The following is a 12,500-nucleotide window of genomic DNA, read 5'->3' on the forward strand; positions in this document are numbered from 1 at the left end:
CTGTCTATATCAACCGACACCTTTCTTGGGGTCTGATGAGCGTCTGCGTCGGGCGCCTTAACCCGCGCGTTCGGTTCATCCCGCAGCACCAGTTCTGCTTACCAAAAGTGGCCCACTCGGCACCGTCAATTCCATGCCCGGCTCCAAGCCTGCGAGCCGGGCCTCTTACCCATTTAAAGTTTGAGAGTAGGGCGAGGCCCGTTTCGGCCCCGCGGCCTCCAGTCATTTCTTTACCGGATAAAACTTGAAGTTTCGGCGCCGGCTATCCTGAGGGAAACTTCGGAGGGAACCAGCTACTAGATGGTTCGATTAGTCTTTCGCCCCTATACCCAGGTCGGACGACCGATTTGCACGTCAGGACCGCTGCGGGCCTCCACTCAGGGTTTCCCCTGGCTTCGCCCTGCCCAGGCATAGTTCACCATCTTTCGGGTACCACCGCGTATGCTCTGGCTCCGCTCTCCGCACGTGGGAAGAGCAGGCCGGTGGTGCGCCGCCCGCCCCCTCGGAGGGTTAGGACGGATCCCACCTCAGCCGACGCGCGCCGGCCTTCACCTTCGTTGCGCCTCCGGGGGTTCTGGTCCCTTCGACTCGCATACGCGTTAGACTCCTTGGTCCGTGTTTCAAGACGGGTCGTTCGGGGTCCGAACTTAGCCGCTGACCTTAGGCGTTCGGGTGCTGTGGGCCTGGATCGCCCCCCGCATCGCCGTAGCGGGCCTAGCCCGGGGCTGAGGACAGCCCAGCCGGCCCGCTTCGACCGAACGATCGGGGGGGGCCCCCATCCCCATCCCGGAGGAGGGGAGAACGCGGAAAGGACATTGCTCCACGGCCCCGGCGTTATCGGCGAAGTCGGAGCGAGGGGCTGTAGCGGAACGCCCGTGTCCGGGGGCCGCGTGGGGCTCCCTTCTCCGGACGGACCTACCTTCACCCTCGGGCCCTTCCAAGCCTAACCGGAGCCGGTCGCGACTCACCACCACGCGGGGAAAGTACACCGGGCGGGGCCGGACCTCCGTACGCCCGACAGGCCCGAAGTCCAGAGGCGAAGCGCAGAGCCGAAGCGGGGAGCGGTGGAGTCGGCACCCCACCCCTCTCGCCCGGATACGCTCGCACCCCCGACCGCGGAACCCGACGAGCGCGGGGCCGTCCGCCCGGCTGAATCCCCCGGGGCAGTCTTCTCGGTCCCCGTACGTTTACCTCTCAACGGTTTCACGCTCTGTTGAACTCTCTCTTCAAAGTCCTGTTTCAACTTTCCCTCACGGTACTCGGTTCGCTATCGGTCTCGTGCCGGTATTTAGCCTTAGATGGAGTTTACCACCCGCTTTGGGCTGCATTCCCAAGCAACCCGACTCCGAGAAGCCCGACCTACCCGGGCGGGAACGCGGGACTCGCTACCGGGCTTTCACCGTCTATGGGAAGAAGCCACGTTCGCGAGGACTTGGTCCCGCGTCCGCACCGAGACGGATCTTACGGACTTCCGTACGCTACATTTCCCGGCCAACCCCGGTCAGGGGAAAGTGGGATTCAGCGCTGGGCTCTTCCCTGTTCGCTCGCCGCTACTAAGGGAATCCTTGTTAGTTTCTTTTCCTCCGCTTACTGATATGCTTAAGTTCAGCGGGTCGTCTCGTCTGATCTGAGGCCGCACACAGAGGTTTCTTATGCGGGGGCGAGGGCGGAGGCGGAGGGCCGAAGGCTAGGGGCGAGGGGCGAGAGCCCGGCACGAGACCGAACTCCGCGACACCCTCCCCCCCACCCCGGCCGCTCGCCCGCCCGCTCACTCGCCCGCTCGCTGGGTTTAATCGGCACTCGCCACCCCCGCGTCCGACTGCGCGGAGCCCCGCTCGGGACTCGGGGAGAGACCGTAACGGACGTGGACCCGGACCTACTCGGCTCTCCCTCCGTTCCCTGTACGGAGCTCTCTCGCAACACGGGCCGCGTGGACTGGCTCGGAACCGAGTCTTCGTTTGGGAAGACGAAGGGCCGTTTTCAGGCCCTGCGAGCTTCCAGCCGCGGTCTCTCTCTCTCAGCGGGGGCGCGGAGACCGATCGATGGGTAAAGCGACCCTCAGACAGGCGTGGCCGCGGGATGGACCCCCGCGGCCGCAATATGCGTTCGAAATTTCGATGATCTGTGTCCTGCAATTCACATTAGTTAACGCAGATGGCTGCGTTCTTCATCGAAGCACGAGCCGAGTGATCCACCGCTAAGAGTCGTATTCGGGTTTGTGCCCGGCCCGTTACAGGCCGGGCGAAGGAAGCCATTCGAACAAGAGACAATTTTTGCCAATATATTTCAAGCCGGGTGCCTTCCACCCCCGTGCAGGGGGGGAAAGGTCATTGAACCTGGGCGTCACCACCGGACCGAGGAGTTACGGCCCGGGGGACGATCGCCCGAGTAGGTGCCCGAGACTTACGTGGTTTAGGAGACCGGGGTCTAGGCACCCGCCGTTCCCGGCGAGGCCCAGGGGTTTGGTTCGCTGCGTTACGGGTCCCGGTCTAAGGCATTCAGGCGTGCGCTCAAAGCCAAGCTCTCCACCCCGGAGGGTATGAGCGAGGCCCGGTGGTACGCTCCCAAGTCCCCGCTTAGGGGAAGGCGCTGGGTAGATCCCACCTAGTCAGGACCGGCGGGCACCGGCCGTCTCCTTTCGGGTGTTTATAAACGCATCCGGGGTTCGTGAGGCCCCTTCAACTCGCGCACCGGCCTTAGACTATTATACGGTCCGTCTCTGCGAAGCCAACATCGGGGGTATTTTGCATGCGCTCTTAAGCTCCGCTCTAACCCCGTGAGGGGAAAGAGTTTCGCCCGGCGGTACGCTCCCGTCCACCACCGCCCCCTGTGCCGGGGGGATGGGTTCAGGGAGATCCCACCGAGGCCGGCGAGCACCGGCCAACGCCCTGGGGGTGAGTAAGCCCCTTTGACTCGCGCACGCACAATCAAGCCTTCAACGATCAATGGTTTTTTGGGTTTAACTACCCGGCGGGCGGCTCCGGCGCCACTCTTCCCCCCGCGAACGGGAGGGGCGGACCGGGGTACCTATGCACCTAAGGCGGTCCTCGCATAACCCCGAGTTCCGAAGCCGGCTCGCTACGTCCACCCACCCGGAGGGGGGAGAGACTCACGTCGGCCGACGACGAAAGGTACGAGGCTTCTGCGGTCCATACCTTGAAGGTACCCGCCGGGGGGGAGGTTCGGCCTCTCGAGTCCGACTCGACAACCGGCACGGACGGCGGGCGCCGACCGCGGCCAGGTCACCGTTATTGATCCTTCCGCAGGTTCCCCTACGAAAACCTTGTTACGACTTTTACTCCCTCTAGATGTCCGGGTTCGATCGACTTCCCATCGCCCGGAGGCGACCCCCGTTCGAGGGCCGCCCCGGGGACGGTCCGAGGACCTCACCGAGGCATCCGATCGGTAGTAGCGACGGGCGGTGTGTACAAAGGGCAGGGACTTAATCGACGCGGGCTGGTGACCCGCGCCTACTTGGAATTCCTCGTTCGAGGGGAATAGTTGCAATCCCCTGTCCCCAGCGGGGAATGGCGTTCATAGGATTGCCCGCACCTCTCGGCGTAGGGTAACTTACATGTTGAACCAGCCATTGTAGCTCACGTGCGACCCCGGACTTCTAAGGGCATCACAGACCTGTTATTGCTCCATTTCTCAAGTGGCTTCTGTGCCACAAATCGCTCTAAGAAGTTTAGCCACCGACCGCTGATTCCCACCGGGCGAACCCCAACCTTCAGGCCCGCGGTAAGCGGGAGGGCACCGGGGAGGGGAGAGGGAAGGCGAAGGCGAAGGACGGACAACCCACACCCGGAGAGCGGAACGAGGTGCGGACGGCATCGGGGAGGGAACCGAACGCGAAGGGGAGAGGCCGGAGCCACCCACTCGACGCAGAACTGAACCCCCGTCAACCGCATCACCTCCCCGAACCGATCCGGGGTAGAACCGGACCCCCGCCGAAACCCCCAACACCCCCACCCCGATGGGGACCCCCCGCGAACGGGGACCTTCGGGGATAGAGTCCGACCCAGGAGAGGGGCCGTGTAACTACTTAAAGGATGGGATCTCGTTCGTTACCGGAATTGACCAGACGAATCGCTCCACGAACTACCAACGGCCATGCACCACCACCCACAGAATCGAGAAAGAGCCGTCAATCTGTCAATCCTTACCGTGTCCGGGCCGGGTTAGGTTCCCCGCGTTGAGTCAAATTAAGCCGCAAGCTCCACTCCTGGTGGTGCCCTTCCGTCAATTCCTTTAAGTTTCAGCTTTGCAACCGTACTCCCCCCAGAGCCCAAAGACTCGTGGTTTCCCGGACGCTGCCCGGCGGGTCATAGTCGTTAACCCAACGCCGCCGGATCGCGGGTCGGCATAGTTTACGGTCGGAACTACGACGGTACCTGATCGTCTTCGATCCTCCGACTTTCGTTCTTGATTAATGAAAACATTCTTGGCAAATGCCTTCGCTTTTGTCCGTCCCGCACCGGTCTACGAATTTCACCTCTCTCGGTGCGGTACGAATGCCCCCGGCCGTCCCTCTTAATCATGACCTTTGGTCCGTCAAACCCACGAAATAGGACCAAGAGAGCGGTCGGATACCCCCCCGGCTCGGGGAACCGTGCGGCGGCCAGAAAACGGCCCCGCCCGGCCGCCTCGCCGAAGAGCTCCGACTCGCCCCCCATGGGAAGGCCTTATTCCATTATTCCTAGCTCAGTCCATTCAAGGCACGCTTCGGCCTGCTTTGAGCACTCTGTTTTGTTCAAAGTAAACGCACCGGACCCTTCCGCCCCCCACGTATTCAACCGCGGCGGACGACCCAGCTAAGGGCCTCTCCGCGGAGGAAGGGAGCAGAGGACACCGGATGAGTAGGGACAAGGTCCCGCGACCTCCACCCAGAGACCCGCGGGGGGTCCCCAACCCCCCCGGAGAGGGGCAGCTTCCCACCGCGAAGTCCGGACGGGCAGAGGCCCGGCAGCCGGGACCCGTCCCCGGATCCAACTACGAGCTTTTTAACTGCAGCAACGTTAACATACGCTATTGGAGCTGGAATTACCGCGGCTGCTGGCACCAGACTTGCCCTCCAATGGGTCCTCACCCACGGACGTAGATTGAGTTCATTTCGGTCCCGAAACCTTCAAACGGGGCCTCGCACCGATATTTTTCGTCACTACCTCCCCGTGTCGGGAATGGGTAATTTGCGCGCCTGCTGCCTTCCTTGGATGTGGTAGCCGTTTCTCAGGCTCCCTCTCCGGAATCGAACCCAGATTCCCCGTTACCCGTGGTCACCACACGTAGTCCCGTAGACTACCGTCGAAAGTTGATAGGGCAGACACTCGAATGAGACGTCGCCGCCCCGAAGGGCTCTGCGATCGGCCAAAGGTTATCTAGAGTCACCAAAGCGGACCCGACCGGAGTCGGGAGGGGGTTTTTTGGTTCTGATAAATGCACGTATCCGTGGGGGGCGCCGAGGGGGGAAGGTGAACCAGTCACCGACCACCTCGAAACGGCACCCCCACTTCCAACGCTTCGTTTGCATGTATTAGCTCTGGAATTACCACAGTTATACCAAGTAACGTGTGGAGCGATCAAAGGAACCATAACTGATTTAATGAGCCATTCGCAGTTTCACTGTACCAACGCCCGTGTGTACTTAGACTTGCATGGCTTAATCTTTGAGACAAGCATATGATACTGGCAGGATCAACCAGGCCGATCCCTCTGGTACTCAAACCCGGCTTGGGGAAAGAGAGAGAGTCGGTGGTGCGTGGAACTCGACCCCCCGAAGGAGGAAGAGACGCGCACCGCGGAAAGGCTTTTCGAACGAGACCCCCCGGAGGTGGGTCTGCAATCGGGGGTTTGACTACTTGGAAAATGTACGATTCAAGGCCCGGACGGTGCAGGCTAGGGGCCGGTTCCTTCCCTCAATAGGATCCCGACCCTAAGGCACCACCGACTCGGACCTTTTAACGGACCCAAACTGCGGTGGAAATTAGACCGACGGATCGGCTAAGTCTCCCTCGGAACGATTCTGGGACAAGCGGACCCCCTGTTACGGGGGGTCCACGAGCCATGGAGGCTGGAGCACGTGGCGGGGAGGATCGTTCTAAAAGCCGGTATTATTTCGGATTAGAAGCCTGCCCCTGGTGCTCCGGGTATGCCGCATTTCGAACGGGCGTAAAGGACGTCCGTTTAAGGGAAGAGAATGGAAGAGAATTTCCTGGCCCCCTCAAAGCGCGAGGAGGTCGGCATAGGTTTTACGGTACGCCCCCCCCGGAGCCGTCTGATGTTCAGAAGACGAAGGGTTTTGCCCCCAATCTCGTAAGGTCGAGGGCTCACCACCGAACTTCCAGCCGCGGTCCTTGGTAGGACCGATACGCGGACAAGCCGCAAAATCCTGGCCCCCTCGCAGTGCGAGGAGGTCGGCAAAGGTTTTACGATTCGCCCCCCGGAGCCTACGGTTAGTTTTCTCGATTTAAGAAGACGAAGGGGGTCGGGGCCCGGGAACCGTAAACCGAGCGCCTCTTCCCCTGCGAACTTCCAGCCGCGGTCCTTGGTAGGACCGATACGCGGACAAGCCGCAAATCCTGGCCCCCTCGCAGTGCGAGGAGGTCGGCAAAGGTTTTACGATTCGCCCCCCCGGAGCCTACGGTTAGTTTTCTCGATTTAAGAAGACGAAGGGGGTCGGGGCCCGGGAACCGTAAACCGAGCGCCTCTTCCCCTGCGAACTTCCAGCCGCGGTCCGTTTAAAAAGACCGATCCGTGACACCTCTAATGCGCTCTTTGCCTCCGGCCGTTTCCAGCGCGGGGGCCCGGTGGTGCGCTCCCAAGTCCCCGCGGAGGGGAAAATCTGGGAGATCCCACATTAGACCAAGCGGAACGCCGGTCTTCGCCTCGGGGGTTTGTATGCCCCTTTCGACTCGCGCACGGGCAAGAGTTAGGTTAGGAACGGGGACAACTGCCGGCGGGCGGCCCGTCGCACCCACCCCGCAAGTGGGCAGGTGGTCGGTGGCCTGTGGACCCGCCGCTCGGATTCGTTTATAGTAGGAACCATAACGGGGTACAACCCTCATACGCTCGACCCCCTCACGCCCAGAGAAGTGTTCACCTCCCTGGGCATATATCGAACGAATCATCGGGATTGAAGGGGAGGCCACCCAAACCATCCCCTTAGCCCAGAGGGGTGCCAGTCCTCGGGCTTCGGTATTCGCATCACCGGGGTCTATGGAGGTCTCGACTTAGGTTTTGAAAACCTCCAGAGGGGGGGCCGGATTAACCACCACCCTAGCCCAGAGGGGTGCCAGTCCTCGGGCTTCGGTATTCGCATCACCGGGGTCTATGGAGGTCTCGACTTAGGTTTTGAAAACCTCCAGAGGTGGGGCCGGATTAACCACCACCCTAGCCCAGAGGGGTGCCAGTCCTCGGGCATGTCACTTCGCATCACCGGGGTTCTATGGAGGTCTCGACTTAGGTTTTAAAAACCTCCAGAGGGTGGGGGCATATCTTATCCCCACCCTAGCCCAGAGGGGTGCCAGTCCTCGGGCATGTCATTTCGCATCACCGGGGTCTACGGAGGTCTCGACTTAGGTTTTGAAAACCTCCAGAGGGTGGGGGCATATCTTATCCCCACCCTAGCCCAGAGGGGTGCCAGTCCTCGGGCTTCGGTATTCGCATCACCGGGGTCTACGGAGGTCTCGACTTAGGTTTTGAAAACCTCCAGAGGGTGGGGCCTGACTTACCACCAACCCTTAGCCCAGAGGTGTGCCACTCCTCGGGCATGGAATTCGCATCAACGGGGTCTACGGATGTCTCGACTTAGGTTTTGAACACATCCAGGGAAGCAGAGCGGACATTCCCATTATTTCAAGCCCATCGGGAAGCCACTCCTTTGGGCATAGCGTTTCGCATCGCTGTTACCCAAACTTACGTCTGATTTAATGCCTCCCTAATATCCCGACGGCACCAGGCTGAGAAACCATATGCCCACAGGATTTGAGGCGTTGGAACCTCGTTCGCATAGCCGACAACGATGAACCTCCCTCGGACTCGCTACGAGGCTTGAGGAGGGTCCTGATTTTCTTAAAATCTCAGGTGAGGGACTTAGAAAATTTTCACTTTAAAACCACAGACCTCCAGAGGAGAGACCGGGCTTATCACAACCTTAGCCCAGAGGGCGTCACTCCTCGGGCATGTCACTTCGCATCACCGGGGGTCCATGGATGTCTCGACTTAGGTTTTGAACACATCCAGAAGGGGGGGCCGGATTAACCACCACCCTTAGCCCAGAGGGGTGCCAGTCCTCGGGCTTTAAATTCGCTTCGCCGGGGTCTATGGAAGTCATTTTTTAGACCTCCAGAGGGGAGGCAACCCAAACCATCCCCTTAGCCCAGAGGTGTGCCACTCCTCGGGCTTGTGTATTCGCATCACCGGGGTCCATGGAAGTCATTTTAGACATCCAGAGGGGAGGCCACCCTAACCATCCCCTTAGCCCAGAGGGGTGCCAGTCCTCGGGCTTTAAATTCGCTTCGCCGGGGTCTATGGAAGTCATTTTTAGACCTCCAGAGGGGAGGCAACCCAAACCATCCCCTTAGCCCAGAGGTGTGCCAATCCTCGGGCTTGTGTATTCGCATCACCGGGGTCCATGGAAGTCATTTTAGACATCCAGAGGGGAGGCCACCCTAACCATCCCCTTAGCCCAGAGGGGTGCCAGTCCTCGGGCTTTAAATTCGCTTCGCCGGGGTCTATGGAAGTCATTTTTAGACCTCCAGAGGGGAGGCAACCCAAACCATCCCCTTAGCCCAGAGGTGTGCCACTCCTCGGGCTTGTGTATTCGCATCACCGGGGTCCATGGAAGTCATTTTAGACATCCAGAGAGTGGGGCCGGTCTTACCACCACCCTTAAGCCCAGAGGGCGTCACTCCTCGGGCATGAAATTCGGATTACCGGGGTCTATGGATGTCTCAACTTAGGTTTTGAACACATCCAGAGGGGAGGCCACCCAAACCATCCCCTTAGCCCGGAGGTGTGCACCTCCTCGGGCTTCAAATTCGAATCACCGGGGTCCATGGAAGTCATTTTAGACATCCAGAGAGTGGGGCCGGTCTTACCACCACTCTTAGCCCAGAGGGCGCCACTCCTCGGGCATGAAATTCGCATCACCGGGGTCCATGGAAGTCAGTTTAGACCTCCAGAGAGTGGGGCCGGTCTTACCACCACTCTTAAGCCCAGAGGGCGTCACTCCTCGGGCATGAAATTCGGATTACCGGGGTCTATGGATGTCTCAACTTAGGTTTTGAACACATCCAGAGGGGAGGCCACCCAAACCATCCCCTTAGCCCGGAGGTGTGCACCTCCTCGGGCTTGAAATTCGAATCACCGGGGTCCATGGAAGTCAGTTTAGACCTCCAGAGAGTGGGGCCGGTCTTACCACCACCCTTAAGCCCAGAGGGCGTCACTCCTCGGGCATGGAATTCGCATCAACGGGGTCTACGGATGTCTCGACTTAGGTTTTGAACACATCCAGGGAAGCAGAGCGGACATTCCCATTATTTCAAGCCCATCGGGAAGCCACTCCTTTGGGCATAGCGTTTCGCATCGCTGTTACCCAAACTTACGTCTGATTTAATGCCTCCCTAATATCCCGACGGCACCAGGCTGAGAAACCATATGCCCACAGGATTAGAGGCGTCTGAACCCCTTTCGCATAGCCGACAACGATGAACCTCCCTCGGACTCGCTACGAGGCTTGAGGAGGGTCCTGATTCTCTTAAAATCTCAGGTGAGGGACTTAGAAAATATTCACTTTAAAACCACAGACCTCCAGAGGAGAGACCGGGCTTATCACAACCTTAGCCCAGAAGGCACCACTCTTCGGGCATGTCACTTCGCATCACCGGGGTCCATGGAAGTCTCGACTTAGGTTTTGAACGCATCCAGAGGGTGGGAGCCGGACTTACCACCACCCTTAGCCCAGAGGGCGTCACTCCTCGGGCATAAAATTCGGATAACCGGGGTCCATGGAAGTCAATTTTGACCTCCAGAGAGGGGGGGGGCCTGGCTTACCACCACCCTAAGCCCAGAGGGCGTCACTCCTCGGGCATGAAATACGCTACACCGGGGTCCATGGAAGTCAGTTTAGACCTCCAGAGAGGGGGGGCCGGGCTTACCACCACCCTTAGCCCGGAGGGCACCACTCCTCGGGCTTGAAATTCGCATCACCGGGGTCCATGGAAGTCTCGACTTAGGTTTTGGAAACCTCCAGAGGGGGGGCTGCACTTACCACCACCCTAAGCCCAGAGGGCGTCACTCCTCGGGCATGAAATACGCTATACCGGGGTCCATGGAAGTCCTTTTAGACCTCCAGAGAGGGGGGGGCCGGGCTTACCACCACCCTTAGCCCAGAGGGCACCACTCCTCGGGCTTGAAATTCGCATCACCGGGGTCCATGGAAGTCTCGACTTAGGTTTTGGAAACCTCCAGAGGGGGGGCTGCACTTACCACCACCCTTAGCCCAGAGGTTCATCACTCCTCGGGCATGAAATTCGGATAACCGGGGTCCATGGAAGTCAGTTTAGACCTCCAGAGAGTGGGGCCGGGCTTACCACCACCCTAAGCCCAGAGGGCGTCACTCCTCGGGCATGAAATTCAGATAACCGGGGTCCATGGAAGTCAGTTTAGACCTCCAGAGAGTGGGGCCGGGCTTACCACCACCCTAAGCCCAGAGGGCGTCACTCCTCGGGCATGAAATTCGGATAACCGGGGTCCATGGAAGTCTCGACTTAGGTTTTGGAGACCTCCAGAGGGGGGGCCGGGCATACCACCACCCTTAGCCCAGAGGGCGTCACTCCTCGGGCATGAAATACGCTATACCGGGGTCCATGGAAGTCAGTTTTGACCTCCAGAGAGGGGGGGCCTGGCTTACCACCACCCTAGCCGAGAGGGCGTCACTCCTCGGGCATGAAATTCGCTTCACCGGGGTCCATGGAAGTCATTTTAGACCTCCAGAGAGGGGGGGCTGCACTTACCACCACCCTAGCCGAGAGGGCGTCACTCCTCGGGCATGAAATTCGGATCACCGGGGTCCATGGAAGTCAGTTTAGACCTCCAGAGAGTGGGGCCGGGCTTACCACCACCCTAAGCCCAGAGGGCGTCACTCCTCGGGCATGAAATTCGGATAACCGGGGTCCATGGAAGTCTCGACTTAGGTTTTGGAGACCTCCAGAGGGGGGGCCGGGCATACCACCACCCTTAGCCCAGAGGGCGTCACTCCTCGGGCATGAAATACGCTTAACCGGGGTCCATGGAAGTCAATCTAGACCTCCAGAGAGGGGGGGCCGGGCTTACCACCACCCTTAGCCCAGAGGTGTGCTCCTCATCGGGCATGAAATACGCTTCACCGGGGTCCATGGAAGTCATTCGAGACCTCCAGAGGGGGGGCTGGGCATACCACCACCCTTAGCCCAGAGGTGAGTCACTCCTCGGGCATCAAATTCGCATCACCGGGGTCCATGGAAGTCAGTTTAGACTTCCAGAGGGGGGGCCGAGCATACCACCACCCTTAGCCCAGAGGTGTGCTCCTCATCGGGCATCAAATTCGCATCACCGGGGTCCATGGAAGTCATTCGAGACCTCCAGAGGGGGGGGCCGAGCATACCACCACCCTTAGCCCAGAGGTGAGTCACTCCTCGGGCATCAAATTCGCATCACCGGGGTCCATGGAAGTCAGTTTAAACATCCAGAGGGGGGGGGCCGAGCATACCACCACCCTTAGCCCAGAGGTGTGCTCCTCATCGGGCATCAAATTCGCATCACCGGGGTCCATGGAAGTCAGTTTAGACCTCCAGAAAGGGGGGCCGAACCTACCACCAACCTTAGCCCAGAGGGCGTCACTCCTCGGGCTTCAAACTCCCATCGCCGGGGTCCCATGGAAGTCTCGACTTAGGTTTTGAACCGTTCCGGGGTCACCTCCAGTGAGATAACGCGGAAATCTCACTATATTCATGCCCACAGGCGAACCAGAGCCTTGGGCTTGTCATAGTTACATACGGTGTACCCAAACTTTCGTCTTTTCTAAAGGAACCCTAATGTCCTGACGGCACCGCACTGGAAACCCCCATGCCCTCTGAATTTTTACCTCTCCGAGGTGCTCCGTTTTGGGCTTGCTACCTAGGGCGAAGAGGGTCAGAAATTTTTCTAAGTCCTACTTTAAAACGTCCCACTGGGAGAACACTAGGGTTAGCACTTTGCCAAAAAATCACGGCTGAATGCAATTTTCACGCCTCGCACCCTTTGTTCGTTTAGATTTAACAAAAAAATCAACCGACCCCCCTTTTTAACAACGCTTTGCCGAATTTAGCTCACTTTTCCCGGCCTGGAATATCTCACGCTTGCCCCCCACGGTACTTACCTCCGGGGAAGACACCCCCGTCGCTGCCAACGCCCATGCCCGGCCCAGGCTCACCCGACTCGGCCTCGCTCGCTCCATCGCCCGCTCCAAACCTCCGGGGAGA

At 59.5% G+C, this 12,500-nt stretch overlaps 1 non-coding gene and 1 pseudogene across 1 annotated transcript; both read right to left on the minus strand.

Moving 5' to 3' along the window:
* The window catches only part of LOC136684571 (28S ribosomal RNA), a 4,634-nt pseudogene extending 2,998 nt beyond the window's left edge, over window positions 1–1,636 (minus strand).
* Window positions 1,637–2,052: 416 nt separating this feature from the next.
* Window positions 2,053–2,206, minus strand: LOC136684594 (5.8S ribosomal RNA). Its single transcript, XR_010799735.1, has one exon. It is a non-coding gene; the product is annotated as a 5.8S ribosomal RNA (ribosomal RNA).
* Window positions 2,207–12,500: the final 10,294 nt, after the last annotated feature.

This window comes from Hoplias malabaricus, unplaced genomic scaffold (genome assembly GCF_029633855.1).
Source record: "Hoplias malabaricus isolate fHopMal1 unplaced genomic scaffold, fHopMal1.hap1 scaffold_29, whole genome shotgun sequence".
NCBI lineage: Eukaryota > Metazoa > Chordata > Actinopteri > Characiformes > Erythrinidae > Hoplias > Hoplias malabaricus.